Below are 17,121 nucleotides of genomic sequence, written 5' to 3'. Positions count from 1 at the left end.
GAGAGAGCACGAAAGCCGAACCTAAAATTCAATAAAAAGAAGCTGAGATTGAGGCTGTCTTCGGTACCATACATGGGCCATTTACTCACAGCAGAAGGCCTGCGTCCTGATCAAGAAAAAATCATGTTAACATGTTTACTGCCACCTGTAGGCTATATAGATATGACAGTTTATTTGTGTCTGAATAAAGTTGTTGTTGAAATACCCTACATGGCTTCAGGAAACAAAAACCTTTTTATTTGAGCAGAAAATATATTTTTTGTGCAGAAAATACTTTTTTTGCGCAGAAAATACTATTTTTTTGCACAGAAAATACTTTTTTTTTAAAACTTTTCTTCAAAATTTTATTTCAAATTTATGACAAGCCCCTTCACGTGTGAAAACACTACATATACACCCCTCGAACTAAATAAATAAAGGTTTACACATTTCACACATCACACCCCAGTAAGATAAAAATGTCCAATTCAGCTTCCGGCATCCACACCTTCCAGTTTAAACCCTGAGGACACATAGGCCATCTGTCAGAAAACACTGGATTATAGAGGTTCAAGGATTCAGCAAAACACCTTCAAGTCAGGTTAGAATCAGGCGAGAGTTTTTACCAGCCAAAGACTGTTATTTCTTCAAAGCCTAGTCTGAAGCAGTAGCTTGCTTGCATATATATTTAGTACAAGAGCCTGTTTCTTCTGAGGACTTACATTTCCCTACCCCTGTATGCATGAGACTGTATTTTACACTGGGATGAGTCTATGAAAGCCACGGCATGGATGACATTTGTGTTTGGTCTGTGGTTTTCACGGATCACTGCTAGAAAATGATGTGCAAACTCATTATCAGCCTAGCAATGTCCTGGAAATATGGGTGATACACAGACTGAAAATCAGAAATGAATCACGGACAGTGGCATGGATGAAACGGGAACTGTGCCGCCACAGACATACCACTGACACAGATGTGTGAATGTGTCCTAAGGTTGCATTCATGTATACTATTTTAGAGGCGTTTTCTTGCAGGCTGCAACAGCGTTTTCTTTTCTTATTAGTCTTTGTGTACCTTCGGCAGAAGGTCACAAATCCAGGAATCCCCATGAAACACAAACTAAGGCCTCATGCACATGACCGTGTGCCAGCTGAATCCGCAATCCAGAAGGTTCTTTGCAGAAAGGTGGCACGGAACCCCACTGAAGCACTTCCGTGGTGTTTCCCGCCATGCCTCTGCACTACAAGTGCGGATGGATCACGGACCTAATCAAGATGAATGGGTCTGCATCTGTCTGCGGAAACCGCATGACTGTTGCCCGTGCATTGTACGGAACGGCCGGCACATGTTCGTGTGCAGGAGCCCTAAGTATGTGAGACAAGACACATCACAGGCTACTATGGGCAGAAGTTGCCTGTTTAACAGGAAACACATGACACTGGCATTTTACCCCCCAAAAAACACAGGTGCAAAAATGCCACTAAAAATTGTAAAGTGCAAAAAAACACCACCTAAAGAGGTTAAACTATTCTGTTTTCACACACACATGAACTGAGCTTGGGGTAAAACTACAACAAACTTGGTGCTATGAATCTCATGTGAAGTTCAGGTGAAAAAAAACATATGAAGTACAGATACCATCAATTTCTACACATTCTACTCCCTACTGAACACGGTTGTCAACTGTCCAGAAATTTCTGGACAGTCCGTAAAAATAGATAATTTTTTTTCAGTGTCCGTGAAAAAAAATCCATGTGATTTTTTCAGGCTGGTGGTTCTTGACTAGATTATCTTGGTGCCAGTTATCATCATTTTACTGCTCACAGCACATGCTGGTAACACGTTCTTCTCAGTATATTGAATCATAAACATGTATTACTTATAATCTTTATCATTCATTATGGTTTTCTAGTTTGTCCGTAAATAATGTTGGATGCCCGTGATTTTGGGATAAGTTGTCCAGAAAAAAGAAAAATTCTGGTTGGCAGCTCTGCCCCTGACCCTAATGTACCTGTCTGACTCCCATAGGTGCCAGTGCCAATATTTATAAGCTGTTGCTGTGCATATTAATAGTGATGTTGAAATACTGACTTGAACAGGTCTATTGATTCCTGTGCCACTCTGCTCTGTAGGAAGAGGTTAATAGTAAGACATTAGAGAGATCCCTCCCACAACTAACTTCATTTCAGTTACACCCTACATACAGGTCTTAAGCTATTAAGCAAGCAGAAGACGCCTTACACCAGAATTTGCAGGTATACTTCATTCTCAGTTTACAATGCGACTACTTCTTCTTCTTGTTCCCTTAGCCCTTTTGATTCCATGTACAGCCAGTAATGAGACGGCTCTTAGAAGTGCTCTATCAGCCATTTGGAAAGCTGTACTTCTCCTCAAGAAGGAATATGAGGAATTCAATCTGGACGGCATGGCAGGCTACAAGATCTTATTAGGTACAGTGTGGAATTTATACAATGAATTCTACTTTAAACCGAAAATTCCTTTGTCTTTTTTTTTTTCCTGCAATTTTTGCTCTTCTACATTGTAATTTGTTGCAGATTTATTCCCCAATTTAAACCTATTTTGATGTTTTAGTGCTTCCAACACTCATTGTAGTGCATACAGAGATATCCAGGATTATCTCTGAATATTAGGTGATGTATTTATGAAAACGGCATGTAATATGTTGTAGGAAGTTATAAAATGCAATTATGTTTGTATTTTATAGCATGTATTTGTGGGCACATATTTCTTTTGTATATTGAACTAATTTGTGATGTTAGCAAACTTAAAGGGGTTGTCCGAGTTATAAAAAAAATAAAAAATATAGCACTGTAAATCTGATGGGCAGCAATACATAACTAAGCTAAGTAAGTTTTAGGCAAAACAATCTATATTTCCTCATTTCCCTGGTTCTCATCTGGCCCTTTGTTTACCAACAATAACAACAATCTCTGCCCCTCCCCCGGCTCTGCAAAGGGAGTGAATATAAGTGTTGCCCTGAGTGACATGTCTGCCTGCTAGGATACTCAGGAGCATGTTGTATGTGTAGTACTACAAGTCCCAGCTGTACAATGACACAGCTGATACACACAGGATGTTCTTTCTCCTGTACTTGTACAATACTCTGCAGAACTCCTCTAGTCTGTCACCTCCTGTTCCCAGCATTTGTCTCCTCACTGCCTGCAGCTACTCAGTAAAGCCTTCAGCCCTGAGTCTGTGCTGCTAAAGGGGTTACATTTTTCCTGAAAAGTCCAGGGAAAGAGAAGATAGCAGCTCAGCCAGTGCGGGGGGGGGGGCAGCACAGTGATCGCAGTGCAGGGGTCGTGGCCATCACAGTGACGTGTGACGTCTTGTATACAGACACATATCTGCTCTCTCAGGCTTGTGCACAAAACATCATCAGAGCAGGAAGAGAATCTGACATCACAGGTCATGTGACCCTCAGGGAAATCTGACCCTCAATGGGTCAGCAAAAAAATGCTGATAGTTCATCCGTTTGTGTTCCACGTCCGTTGTCCGTGTTTCCCTTTAGCAAAAAAAAATTGTGGATGTCCTACTTTTTTCACATTTGCGGACAAGGATAGGCATTTATTACAAGGGATGTCAAATGTGGCAAATGTGGCAGATAGATCCAGAAGAACCAACATAGAGTTCTTATCATAAGATTTCATTTTCAGGAAATGATGTTATACATCCAAAGTTTAGAGATGAAGTGGAGATTGGCGATAGGTCCGTTTGTAGCAGAGTAGGACTGAGTTATGATTTATTTATTTTTTTAGAATAAAATGTCTTTGTGGTGTGTGCCAGGGTTGCCTCTGTTTGTCTTTGGAGATTATTCCAGGGCACTTGGGAGGATTTCATTATAATGTTTGGCAAGCGGGTTGGGACAGAAGAGGGAAGAGAATAAAGGTCCCTTTACATGGGGCAAACAAGCAGGCGATTGTCGGGAAGGACGCAATTGCCTGCTCGTCAGTGATGGAGACCCCTGCATTTACATGTTTAGATGGCTGCTGCCGGCATAGGACGATTTAGGTGCCTACACAAACAATTCAATTACACGATGAATGAACGTTTTGCTGGTTTATGGGGTAATCGGCAGCACCTTTACACCGGCAGATAAATGAGCATTCCTATCAATGATCGTTACCGATTATCTAGCAGATTCTTGGTCTGAGTAAAGGGCCCTTTAATGACAAACTAATTTCTGTGATAGATAGGAGTATCCTGAAAAGGATGAGAATACTTGAATGTAAAGAGAAGAAGGTTGTGGTGAGAGATCAGTTGAAATGAGTTACTTAGAAGCTGAACTGAACTGAAGGATTCAAGGTGTGTCACTTCAGCAAATGGCCTTTATTATGTACAGAAAGTTAATACAAGCGCCTTACTAATGTATTATTATCCATATTGCTTCCTTTGCTGGCTAGATACATTTTTCCATCACATTACACACTGCTTGTTTCCATGGTTACGACCACCCTACACTCCAGCAGTGGGGGTCGTGCTTGTAAACTATAGGAAAAAGCACCAGCCTATGTGCGCTCCCACGGTCCTGGCCTGTCACCGGGAGGAGGCAGTTCCGAGAACAGCACGATGAAGGCCCCCGGTGGCTGTTCTCAGAACTGCCTGCTCCCGGTGACCGCATTTGTTTTCAGACCGTCTCACGGCACAGGCACAGGTAAGGGCTTACCTGTGCCTCGCCGGACTTGTGAAAAAAGATGGCAGCCTGCATATGTTCGCGGGTGAACAATGCGAGCTGGCCATCACTGCTGTTATTCACTACCTTACTATGTCTGATAAAGGGCTATTTAGGGGTATTCCCACCTCTTGGGGACCCATTCACACGTCCGCAACTGTTTTGCGGTCCGCAAATTGCGGATCCGCAAAACACAGACACCGGCAATGTGTTTTCCGATTTTTGCGGACCACACATGGCAGGCACTACAATAGAAATACCTTTTCTTGTCTGTGGCTGCAGACAAGAATAGGACATGTTCTATTTTTTTGCGGGGCCGCGGAACAGAAGTACGGATTCGGAGAGCACACAGTGTGCTGTCCACATCTTTTGCAGCCCCATTGAAAATTAATAGGTCCCCACCTGTTCCGCAAGGTGGACGTGTGAATGGACCCTTAAAGTGATGACATAGAATATGCTATCACTTTGACCATGAGAATGAACGGTTTCAGTGCTCATTCAGCCTGTGCAGTGGTGCTACCAGCCACCAACCTGTGCAGGGGAAACATTGCTGGCACCATGCACTTGAGCTGCAATCCAGCTAAATCAGATATGAAACCCCTTCATAGGATTGTTAAGGTTTCCCTTCAAGGCTATGTCCCCCTTTGAAATCAATTTTTATTGTCCCAATACATCTAAATGCAGTATGCCAGACCGACAGGGGAATTATACGTGAGGTCACGGTGTGAGCATTAGGTGGGCCGAGGTAAATACAGTTCTGGTTACTCACGGTTATGTCGTCCCTGGGCAGGCTCACATAAGTGACGAGGAGAACGGCACAAGGATTCTCTGGGGCACACTCTGGTGTAAGGGACACAGGCCAGATGGTGGTTCGAGGTGCCCTTGATGGTCTGTATTAATGTGCCTATGGCAAGGTCTCTTGTAGTCGTGACGCCAGTACCTTTTATGGTGGTACAACCATTTACTGTAGTGTTAATTGAGGAACTCAAGACTGAGACAAGGAGGGTGCAATCCAACTTATAACTTCTACTGAATGTTGCTCCTAGTAATGGTTACATCCAAGTATAAAACAGTCTCTTGTACATCCAGATATGAAATACAGTCTCATGCATACAGGGGTAGGATACTGTAAGACCTCAGATAAAACAGGCTCTTTGTCTTTTATATATATGAAAGCTACTGCTTCACTCTAGGCTTTTGAAGTATAAAAAGTCTTAGGCTGGTATTAACTCTCGCCTTATTCTAACCTGAATTAAAAGTGGTTTTCAGAATCCTTGAACCTCTATTTTCCAGTGTTTTCTGACAGGTGGCCTAACTGCCCTCAGGGTTTAAACTGGAGGTGTGGATGCCGGAAGCTGTGTCCTACACCTAATTGCAAAGGTGCCTGGGAAGCCATTGAGTACGGCCGTTTGCTATCCTTTGACTTGAATAAATTTGAATACTTGCTGTTTGTAGCTGGACACTGGTCACCCCAGAAGAGCGAGCTATAGGAGTAGATTTCTCACCTCTGGGCTGAATCTTGTGGCTTTAACCCTGTGCTGTGGAGCCAACAGGGAGAGACATGGGAGAATATGACATGAGATGAAGTACAGCATACAGGCATAATATATGACAATAAAACACAGTAAAACTAGTTTGCGGTGGGACACTGCATAAATAAATAAATGGGCCTTGATTGAACAGTCCCATCATTGTCTCTTAAGCTCCTTTGCAAACCTCGGCATCCAAATACTGTGTGATCCTGCCACCGTATTTCCTTCCATCTGATCGCACAGTTTGTTGCTTGTTACCATGGAAATCTGCTGCAAAGAGAAAATGATAGGAAATTGTAACTCCAAACCTATTTGAAAGTTGCTTTATTTTTAATTTTACATACTTTACATAGGGACAAATAGAAAAAATGGTGTCATAGATTTGGCATCATTTATTACTTTTTCTTAGCTTATGTAAAACACTTTTCCAAACTGTCAAGGCAAGTGTATAATATATTACATAGGAGTAAACCTGTTATTTCATATGTGGTGACTGCAATACAATTTCCATTGTTTCTATTTTTTGAGCGGAGAGGACCACAATATAAGAATTACAAATGCATTACATAAATAGAATCAGAACTTTTGTTACCTTGCTAAATAGTATTTAAATATTTTATTTGTACTTTATTAAAAAGATTTATTATAAATCTCCAACATGGTCACTTTAGGAAGAAAACAAAACTGAGGATGTTGTAGCACCAATTTTGACCACCTAGTGGCAGTATATGTCTATATTTCTATTTCAATGAATGCATGTATTAAGGGTGGAATAGTAGAGCAATGTGCTAGGGTTATAGGTAGAGATGAGTGAATTTCAGATTTAGAATTTCGTTCACACTTCGTTTGTTGGTAAAAGGTGAATTGCGTTATGGATTCCGTTTCCACAGACCATAACACAATTCTATGACGGAATGCATAACTCAATGCCTTTAGAGGCTTTCAGTTTATTCATTCCATCATATTAGAAGTCTATGGGCTGCAAAAAGGATCGTCCAATTTCCGTTATGCAGTGGACTCCCCTGCATAATGGAAACGGGATGGATCCGTTTTGTAGCCCATAGACTTCTATTATGATGGAATGGCATTCCGTTATGCATTCCGTCATAGAATTACATTATGGTCCGTGGAAACAGAATCCATAACGCAATTCACCTTTTACCAACAAACAAAGTGTGAACGAAGTTCATAAGCGGGAATTCGCTCATCTCTAGTTATAGGTGTCATCCGCTGTCTTTTGAAGATTGCTAAAAACATATCTTTTATTATTTAACTTGATGAGCCAAAAGCAGCCCTCAATATTTACAGACAAAAAGAGATTGCAATGGGTTTTCTCGTTTTAGGTTAATAGAAATATAGAAGATGGACGGCAGAAAAAGACTACATGGTCCATCTACTGTGCCGTTATACAGTCCTTGTGTGTGAATGTAATGATGATATATGTAACTGATAATATTAGACTGAAAGGATAAATTTATTGGGGAAAAGTGCTCAATATAAAGGAGGCTCTAGGACCCTGTTGAGCCATGTCTATCCAGGATATGAGATGAGAAATGGTTGGGCATGGAGGCATATAGGTTTGCTGAGCTGTTTGTGTTCCTTATATCACTACTATTGGTGACTATGGTATGTGATGGCTCCCCAGATCATCACACCAGCAGTTGGGAAAGTGTGTCACTCCATAGCAAAAGCAGGATTGAAGAGCTCACCACGAGGCCTCCATACTCGAACCCGACTATTTTGGAATCCTAAATGCAACCTGGATTTGTCGCTAAAGACATAGCAGTCCAGGACATGTAATGGGCTCTGTGACGCCAACATTTCTTCTGCTAAGCGCCTGAATGTGTCTGGATGGTGGAAACTATGAGGGCTGCTCATAATTGTTGGTTGATCAAACTATCCTCTTTTCTGGTCGCCTATGTGGGCCTGTTCGCCATGTAACCATTTCTTCCAACATCATCTATTGGCTAGTTCTGAACAGCCTAGACGGCGGGCACCCTGCTTCTCTTATTCTGCTGCGCCCCTCTTAAAGTCTGTCAACTGGGCAAAATGCCTTTGAGTGCATTGCAGATATCTAGCAGTCAATGATTTCTTACCAAGAGGTACACTACTCAAAAGTATCCTCTGAGAGCCTTTTTATAAGGCAGCAGGGAAAGTAATTGTATCTCCTCTTATAGCAAGACCCAGTGTCTAATCAGACCACACCTGTATTCAGTTACATATCTGCCTGAGACATTCATGCAGATTTTTAAAGCAATCCAACATTTCTATCTGGGTGCGTCAATGGTGCATATTTCGTATTTACCTTAGGATAGACATGTTTATCCCAGCCATGTTTAAATTCACTTAGTGTTGACTTCCCAACCACCTCTGATGCGAGTTTGTTCCAAGCCTCAACTACTTTTTCAGGGTACTAATATTTTCTGACATTGGTTCCGATTCCCCCCCCCCCCCCCAACTGATTTAAGATTGTGCCCCCTTGTTCTTGTGTTTATTTTTATTAAAAACACTACCCCTTGAACCTTATTAATCACTATGTTAGTGAAAACCCAATGTGAAAAGCAGCACATCACATCAAAAAGTTGAAAGGAGGGTGCCAGCAAGCAACCAGGATCAAGATCCAGGTTCCGAGAAGATACAACTAAAGAAAACGTCACAGCACTCCAGCAGTGATCCATCCTCAATGGTGGGTTATTCACTCAGGCAAAGACAGCAACATTTTAGTCCTATCACAGAACCTTTCTTAACCAACTCCGGACCACCTAACGCAGATGCGTAAATTTTTTTAGACATTTATATTCCAGACTTCTTCTCACGCTTTAGGGCCCCTAAAATGCCAGGGCAGTATAAATACCCCACATGTGACCCCATTTCGGAAAGAAGACACCCTAAGGTATTCCGTGAGGGGCATATTGAGTCCATGAAAGATTTAAATTTTTGTCCCAAGTTAGCGGAAAGGGAGACTTTGTGAGGAAATACAAAAAAAAACAATTTCCGCTAACTTGTGCCAAAAAAAATAAAAAAAATTCTAGAAACTTGCCATGCCCCTCACGGAATACCTTGAGGTGTCTTCTTTCCAAAATGGGGTCACATGTGGGGTATTTATACTGCCCTGGCATTTTAGGGGCCCGAAAGCGTGAGAAGAAGTCTGGGATCCAAATGTCTAAAAATGCCCTCCTAAAAGGAATTTGGGCCGCTTTGCGCATCTAGGCTGCAAAAAAGTGTCACACATGTGGTATCGCCGTACTCAGGAGAAGTTGGGGAATGTGTTTTGGGGTGTCATTTTACATATACCCATATACCTGGGTGAGATAAATATCTTGGTCAAATGCCAACTTTGTATAAAAAAAATGGGAAAAGTTGTCTTTTGCCAAGATATTTCTCTCACCCAGCATGGGTATATGTAAAATAACACCCCAAAATACATTCCCCAACTTCTCCTGAGTACGGCGATATCACATGTGTGACACTTTTTTGCCGCCTAGGTGGGCAAAGGGGCACACATTCCAAAGAGCACCTTTCGGATTTCACCGGTCATTTTTTACAGATTTTGATTGCAAACTTCTTCTCACACATCTGGCAATTTTGGCGGGATTAACGAGAGACAGGGCGCTCATAGGGTAGTAATGTATGGTAAATAGTTTTAGAGAGAGTACTGTGTCAGTAGTTACACTCACCTTCTGGTGTTATGCTTGTATCAGCACAACACTTGCAAAGGTGGGGGGAATAGGGGTTCAATCCGGATGAGGTGTGCTGCCGGTATCAGGGCCGGCCTTAGGTGTTCAGGCGCCCTGTGCGAGCTAACCTTGTGGCCCCCCCCCCCCCCTTACCCCTGGTTTTTTGGGACCCATAATGCTGCTACACGATACGGTATCTGAATCTATGGGACTCCTGTGGATATACCATAAAAGTTTTATCTGCAGTCCTATGTAACACCACAAATAACACCACATAGCTCTCTGAATACAGATAACACAGTGATGGCTCTCTGATTTCCGTAAATGTAGTAGTGTTGCTGCTAATGTGGTAGTGTTACCTGCAGTCCTATGTAAAACCACAGATAACACTAGTGTAGATCATGTGGAAGTGTTACCTTCGTCCTTAGTGTGCCTCCCTGTGTCTATCGCACGGACTCCATGCTGGCGCTGCCTCCTCTTCCATCTTCTTCTTGCCCCGCACAGAACATTCTGAACTTCTGATGCAGCTGCGTCAAGACATAGGAACACTGTGGGCATGGTGATACACACAGGGAGAGACACACACACACACACGCACACACAGAGACGGACACACACACACACACAGGGACGGACAGCCACACACACACAGGGACGGACACACACACACACAGGGACGGACAGCCACACACACACAGGGACGGACAGCCACACACACACAGGGACGGACACACACACACAGGGACGGACAGTCACACACACAGGGACGGACAGTCACACACACAGGGACCGACACATACACACACACACACACACAGGGACGGACAGCCACACACACACAGGGACGGACAGTCTCACACACACAGGGACGGACACACACACATGCATACAATAAATATGATCACATCACAGTTCCTGCCTGTCTGCTTTGGTAAAGCTGGGCATAGCTGGGCTATGCCAGGCTTTAGCAGAGTGGGCACAGGACAGTGGACACAGGGCACGATATGTATGCGAGCACAGCTGAGCGAGTGCAGGGCAAGGCACTTGTTAGTATTGCACCTAAAATATGCCCCCATAAAGAAATGCCACAGGTAACCAGTGACATGTTTTGTGGGGGGCATCTTATATGTGCAATAATACATATCGTCCAATACAGACACCTAAATTTCATGCTAGTGAAAAATCCATTTTATTGATAGTTGTCGTCCAATCAATTAATATTTTTTATTAAAGGGTTTCTGTCATCAGAAAAAACGTTCTGTTATGTAGCTGACTGACATTAGCGATGGGCTGATGTCAGCAGTACATAACAGAGTGTTTTATAACTCCCTGCCCGCCGCTGCCGCCGTTCTCTTAAAATAAAGACTTATAATATGCTAATGAGCATCTAGGTTCTATGAGGGCGTTCCTGCAGCACCTAGAGGCTCCGTCTATTCACCCTTTGGCAGTGGCACGCCCATGTCCAGTTGATTGATGTCCGAGTTCTACTCTTCGTCCCATAAATCCCGTGCCTGCGCCGAATACTAAACGGGACGGCTCAGGCGTGGGATTTACGGGACGAAGAGGAGAACCCGAGACGTCAATCAACTGGTCATGGGCGTACCACTGCCAAAGGGTGAATAGACGGAGCCTCTAGGTGCTGCAGGAACGCCCTCATAGCACCTAGAGGCTCATTAGCATATTATAAGTCTTTATTTTAAGAGAACGGCGCAGCGGCAGGCAGGGAGTTATGTACTGCTGACATCAGCCCATCACTAATGTCAGTCAGCTACATAACGTTTTTTCTGATGATTGACAGATTTCAGAAACCTGTTTAAACACTGTTACATTACACTTCAAATGTTTTATATTTATACCTTTTTAGAAGTAAGTGAGTGACTATCCAGGACAACAGGTGTCAGGACTCTCAGAGTTCAGTTCAGGACTCAGGACTGTCTTAGTTGGTCAGGTTGAAAAACCACTGCTGCTGCACTGCAGCCTGCAGGCTGGGCACAGGGCACTACTTGGGCAGGCTGCCTGGACTGGAGAGAAGTGAAGAGGAATGATTTTAATTCTCCCACGGTGAAGGAGCTCCCTGCCTCTCTCTCTGATGTCACTTCCTGACTGTGGACGGTCACCTGACTTCCTTATCAGAGAGAAGGAGGCAGGGTCACTGGGAGGCAGCCGCAGGCAGGGGAGGAGCGAGGAGGAGGGAGACCGCCTGGCTGGGGGCACGGCACGCATCACTGTAGTGTAGATAGAGGAGGGAGGGAGCAGGGAGAGGAGGGACTCGGCTCGGGACTGGAGCGCTGCGCTCAGCTGATCACCCGGCTGCCGGCGCTGCAGTGAGTGACAGCAGGGCACAGGATTACAATGCCCTAAGCTCAGAGCGGCCGCGGGCCCCGCCCCCTCCTCACTATTTCCAATAGTCTGTGCGCTTTCAGCGCTGTTAGTTAGCCGGCGGCCGCAGCAAAATAGTAATGAGTATACTTAGTTTGCGGCGGACTGTCGGCCGCCCGGCGCCCCTGTTGCTATGGCGCCCTGTGCGGCCGCACAGCCCGCACACCCCAAAGGCCGGCCCTGTGTACGTCTATGTGTGTAATGTTGCCTGACTGAGACATATCAGTGTTATCTACATCCCCTGGCAATAATGGGTGCGCATCACTAATTTCATGCAACTGATGTGTAAATAACTCCTCTGAGGGATCAAGTGAAGCGGCTGTGGTGGCTGTGGTGGTAGTGGTGGTGGTGGCGGCGGGCGGGAGAGTGGCAACTTGAGAGCAGGTGACCAAAGCTGAGCTGGAGGAGGATGGTGCGTCAAGGTTCTTAGCGGAAGCTGATGAAGATTGGCTGTCCTGTGTAAGCCAGTCAACTATTTTCTCAGAATTTTTTGGGTTCAGGGTACGTGGCCTCTGAACATTGGGCATTATTCCAGGGCCAGTGGAAATCACAGCACCACGACCACGACGGCCCCTGCGGGGTGGCCTACCTCTGCCTGTCATTATTTTTTTTTATGTGAAGTGGTACTATGCGTGCAAGGTACTGTGCCAACCTATATAAGTGGTGGGCAGTGGGCACAGTATAGTCTGTGTGGGCCTGACACACATAGGCTTGCAAATGTGATTATATCACAGAAAAATGTTAAATATAATATTTTTTTATCTGCAAGGTATTTGAGTGAATGACACCCTGTAACGGTATGAGTGGAGGCCTAGCCACTAGCCAGTATACAGTATGTGTGGGCCTGACACACACGAACTTGCAAATGTGATTATATCACAGAAAATTTTTAAATATAATTGTTTTCATCTGCAAGGTATTTGAGTGAATGACACCCTGTAACGGTATGAGTGGAGGTCTAGCCACTAGCAGTATACAGTATGTGTGGGCCTGACACATATGGGCTTGCAAATGTGATTATATCACAGAAAATTTTTAAATATAATTTTTTTTATCTGCGAGGTATTTTCTGTCACACCCTGTATGAATGGTGTGCAGTGCACACAGTGCTGTCTGTGACTGAGCCTGCAGCCTCTCACACACGGGCAGCCAGGCAACTGCAATATATATATATATATATACAGTACAGACCAAAAGTTTGGACACACCTTCTCATTCAAAAAGTTTTCTTTATTTTCATGACTGAAAATTGTAGATTCACACTGAAGGCATCAAAACTATGAATTAACACATGTGGAATTATATACATAAAAAAGTGTGAAACAACTGAAAATATGTCATATTCTAGGTTCTTCAAAGTAGCCACCTTTTGCTTTGATTACTGCTTTGCACACTCTTGGCATTCTCTTGATGAGCTTCAAGAGGTAGTCACCTGAAATGGTTTTCACTTCACAGGTGTGCCCTGTCAGGTTTAATAAGTGGGATTTCTTGCTTTATAAATGGGGTTGGGACCATTAGTTGCGTTGTGGAGAAGTCAGGTGGATACACAGCTGATAGTCCTACTGAATAGACTGTTAGAATTTGTATTATGGCAAGAAAAGAGCAGCTAAGTAAAGAAAAACGAGTGGTCATCATTATTTTAAGAAATGAAAGTCAGTCAGTCTGAAAAATTGGGAAAACTTTGAAAGTGTCCCCAAGTGCAGTCATAAAAACCATCAAGTGCTACAAAGAAACTGGCTCACATGCGGACCGCCCCAGGAAAGGAAGACCAAGAGTCACCTCTGCTGCGGAGGATAAGTTCATCCAAGTCACCAGCCTCAGAAATCGCAGGTTAACAGCAGCTCAGATTAGAGACCAGGTCAATGCCACACAGAGTTCTAGCAGCAGACACATCTCTAGAACAACTGTTAAGAGGAGACTGTGTGAATCAGGTCTTCATGGTAGAATATCTGCTAGGAAACCACTGCTAAGGACAGGCAACAAGCAGAAGAGACTTGTTTGGGCTAAAGAACACAAGGAATGGACATTAGACCAGTGGAAATCTGTGCTTTGGTCTGATGAGTCCAAATTTGAGATCTTTGGTTCCAACCACCGTGTCTTTGTGCGACGCAGAAAAGGTGAACGGATGGACTCTACATGCCTGGTTCCCACCGTGAAGCATGGAGGAGGAGGTGTTATGGTGTGGGGGTGCTTTGCTGGTGACACTGTTGGGGATTTATTCCAAATTGAAGGCATACTGAACCAGCATGGCTACCACAGCATCTTGCAGCTGCATGCTATTCCATCCGGTTTTGCGTTTAGTAGGACCATCATTTATTTTTCAACAGGACAATGACCCCAAACACACCTCTAGGCTGTGTAAGGGCTATTTGACCATGAAGGAGAGTGATGGGGTGCTGCGCCAGATGACCTGGCCTCCACAGTCACCGGACCTGAACCCAATCGAGATGGTTTGGGGTGAGCTGGACCGCAGAGTGAAGGCAAAAGGGCCAACAAGTGCTAAGCATCTCTGGGAACTCCTTCAAGACTGTTGGAAGACCATTTCAGGTGACTTCCTCTTGAATCTCATCAAGTGAATGCCAAGAGTGTGCAAAGCAGTAATCAAAGCAATTGTGTTCTTTAGCCCAAACAAGTCTCTTCTGCTTGTTTCCTGTCCTTAGCAGTGGTTTCCTAGCAGATATTCTACCATGAAGGCCTGATTCACACAGTCTCCTCTTAACAGTTGTTCTAGAGATGTGTCTTCTGCTAGAACTCTGTGTGGCATTGACCTGGTCTCTAATCTGAGCTGCTGTTAACCTGCGATTTCTGAGGCTGGTGACTTCCTTTCCTTTCCTGGGGCGGTCCGCATGTGAGCCAGTTTCTTTGTAGCGCTTGATGGTTTTTGTGACTGCACTTGGGGACACTTTCAAAGTTTTCCCAATTTTTCGGACTGACTGACCTTAATTTCTTAAAGTAATGATGGCCACTCGGTTTTTCTTTACTTAGCTGCTTTTTTCTTGCCATAATACAAATTCTAACAGTCTATTCAGTAGGACTATCAGCTGTGTATCCACCTGACTTCTCCACAATGCAATTGATGGTCCCAACCCCATTTATAAGGCAAGAAATTCCACTTTTTAAACCTGACAGGGCACACCTTTGAAGTGAAAACCATTTCAGGTGACTACCTCATGAAGCTCATCAAGAGAATGCCAAGAGTGTGCAAAGCAGTAATCAAAACAAAAGGTGGCTACTTTGAAGAATCTAGAATATGACATATTTTCAGTTGTTTCACACTTTTTTGTTATGTATATAATTCCACATGTGTTAATTCATAGTTTTGATGCCTTCAGTGTGAATCTACAATTTTCATGCCTTCTATGTCTCCTTAAAAAAACGCTTCAGGCGATGATGGAAGAGGTTGTGGCACAGGAGGAGGAGAAGGAAGAGGGATTATTTCCTAGGGTTTTAGGCCAGTCATTAACAAGTGGCTCCGAGGGTGGATTCCTGCACCAACATAGGCCAGGTACACTATTGTCCAGCCAGGGCACAGTTCTGGAGGATGACGAGTTGGAGGAGGAGGAACCGTGTTCACAGCAGGGTGGCACCCAGACCATCTCATGGCCATCACTGGTGTGTGACTGGGGGGATACAAAGGACACAGACGATACACCTCCCACAGAGGACAGCTTGTCGTTGCTTTGGGCAGCCCGGCACACATGAGCGATTACATGCTGCAGTGTCTCAGCAACGACTGCTGAGTTGGCCACATTCTAACTTGTGCTGATTACTGGGTGGCCACGCTGCTGGATCCCCGTTACTAGAACAACGTACCATCCTTAATTCCGTCACTGGAGCGTGAACGTAAGATGCGCGAGTACAAGCGCACGCTGGAAGAGGCGCTGCTGATGGCATTCCCACCTGACAGCGGGGTCACAGTGGAAGCACAAGGTGGAGGAAGTGGTCGCCAACGCAGCTGGGGCACCGCCAGCACCTCAGAAAGCAGGGTTTTCATGGCCGAAATGTGGGAAAGTTTTGTCAGCACGCCACAACAACCAGCACCACCAGCTGATATGGAACGTCTTAGCAGAAGGCAGCATTTCAGCAACAGGATGGAGCAGTATGTGTGCAAACGCCTACACATACTGACTGATGGGTCTGCCCCCTTCAACTTCTGGGTCTCCAAATTGGGCATATGGCCTGAGATTGCCCTTTACGCCTTGGAGGTGCTGGTCTGCCCTGCAGCCAGTGTATTGTCTGAACGTGTGTTTAGCACTACAGGGGGCGTTATCACAGACAAGCGCAGCTGCCTGTCCATAGCCAATGTGGACAAGCTCATGTTTATTAAAATGAAACAGGCATGGATCCCACAGGAATGGTCCATTCCTTGTGCAGAATAGACATGTATACTGGTCTCACCCAGCCATTGTTATACTCCAGCGCACTTTCTCATTGTTTTATTTTTTTATATTTCCCAATGTTTTGGGGTGAACCTTAATAAAAAATAAATAAAAAAAAAACAGGGTTGGCTTCCTCCTCCTCCTCCTCCACCGCCACTTCCATCTACACCGCCACGTCCACCGCCTCCTCAACCACATACTTCATATGGATCTCCACCTCCTAGATCAACATTATTATTTTTTATTTTTACGTATTTTATGTTATTTTAAGTCATTGCCCTATCCACATTTGTTTGCTGAGCACTTGCCATGCTCAGAGGACCTTTCATTTGGCAAAACAATGTGAACTAAGTATCATGATCTGTACAGCGGCACCCAGGGATCTCACTGCACTTTCTATTATCCCTGGGCGCCTCTCCGTTCTCCCGCTATGCCCTCCAGTATGTTCGGTCACTTAGTTATAGTAGGAGGAGACTGCC

The 17,121-nt window shown here is 44.3% G+C and overlaps 1 protein-coding gene across 1 annotated transcript in view; it reads left to right on the top strand.

Annotated features, from left to right (window-relative positions):
* The first annotated feature begins 2,214 nt into the window (after nt 1–2,214).
* Nucleotides 2,215–17,121, top strand: part of C8H16orf89 (chromosome 8 C16orf89 homolog) — an 88,122-nt gene continuing 73,215 nt past the window's right edge. Inside the window, exon 1 of the mRNA XM_044304871.1 lies at nt 2,215–2,237. The gene's annotated coding sequence lies outside the window, so the exon portion shown is untranslated. The remainder of the gene's footprint in view (nt 2,238–17,121) is intronic.

This window comes from Bufo gargarizans, chromosome 8, assembly GCF_014858855.1.
Source record: "Bufo gargarizans isolate SCDJY-AF-19 chromosome 8, ASM1485885v1, whole genome shotgun sequence".
NCBI classification, from domain to species: domain Eukaryota; kingdom Metazoa; phylum Chordata; class Amphibia; order Anura; family Bufonidae; genus Bufo; species Bufo gargarizans.
Note: the sequence above shows the minus strand (reverse complement) of the source record. Positions and strands in the feature narration are given on the sequence as shown.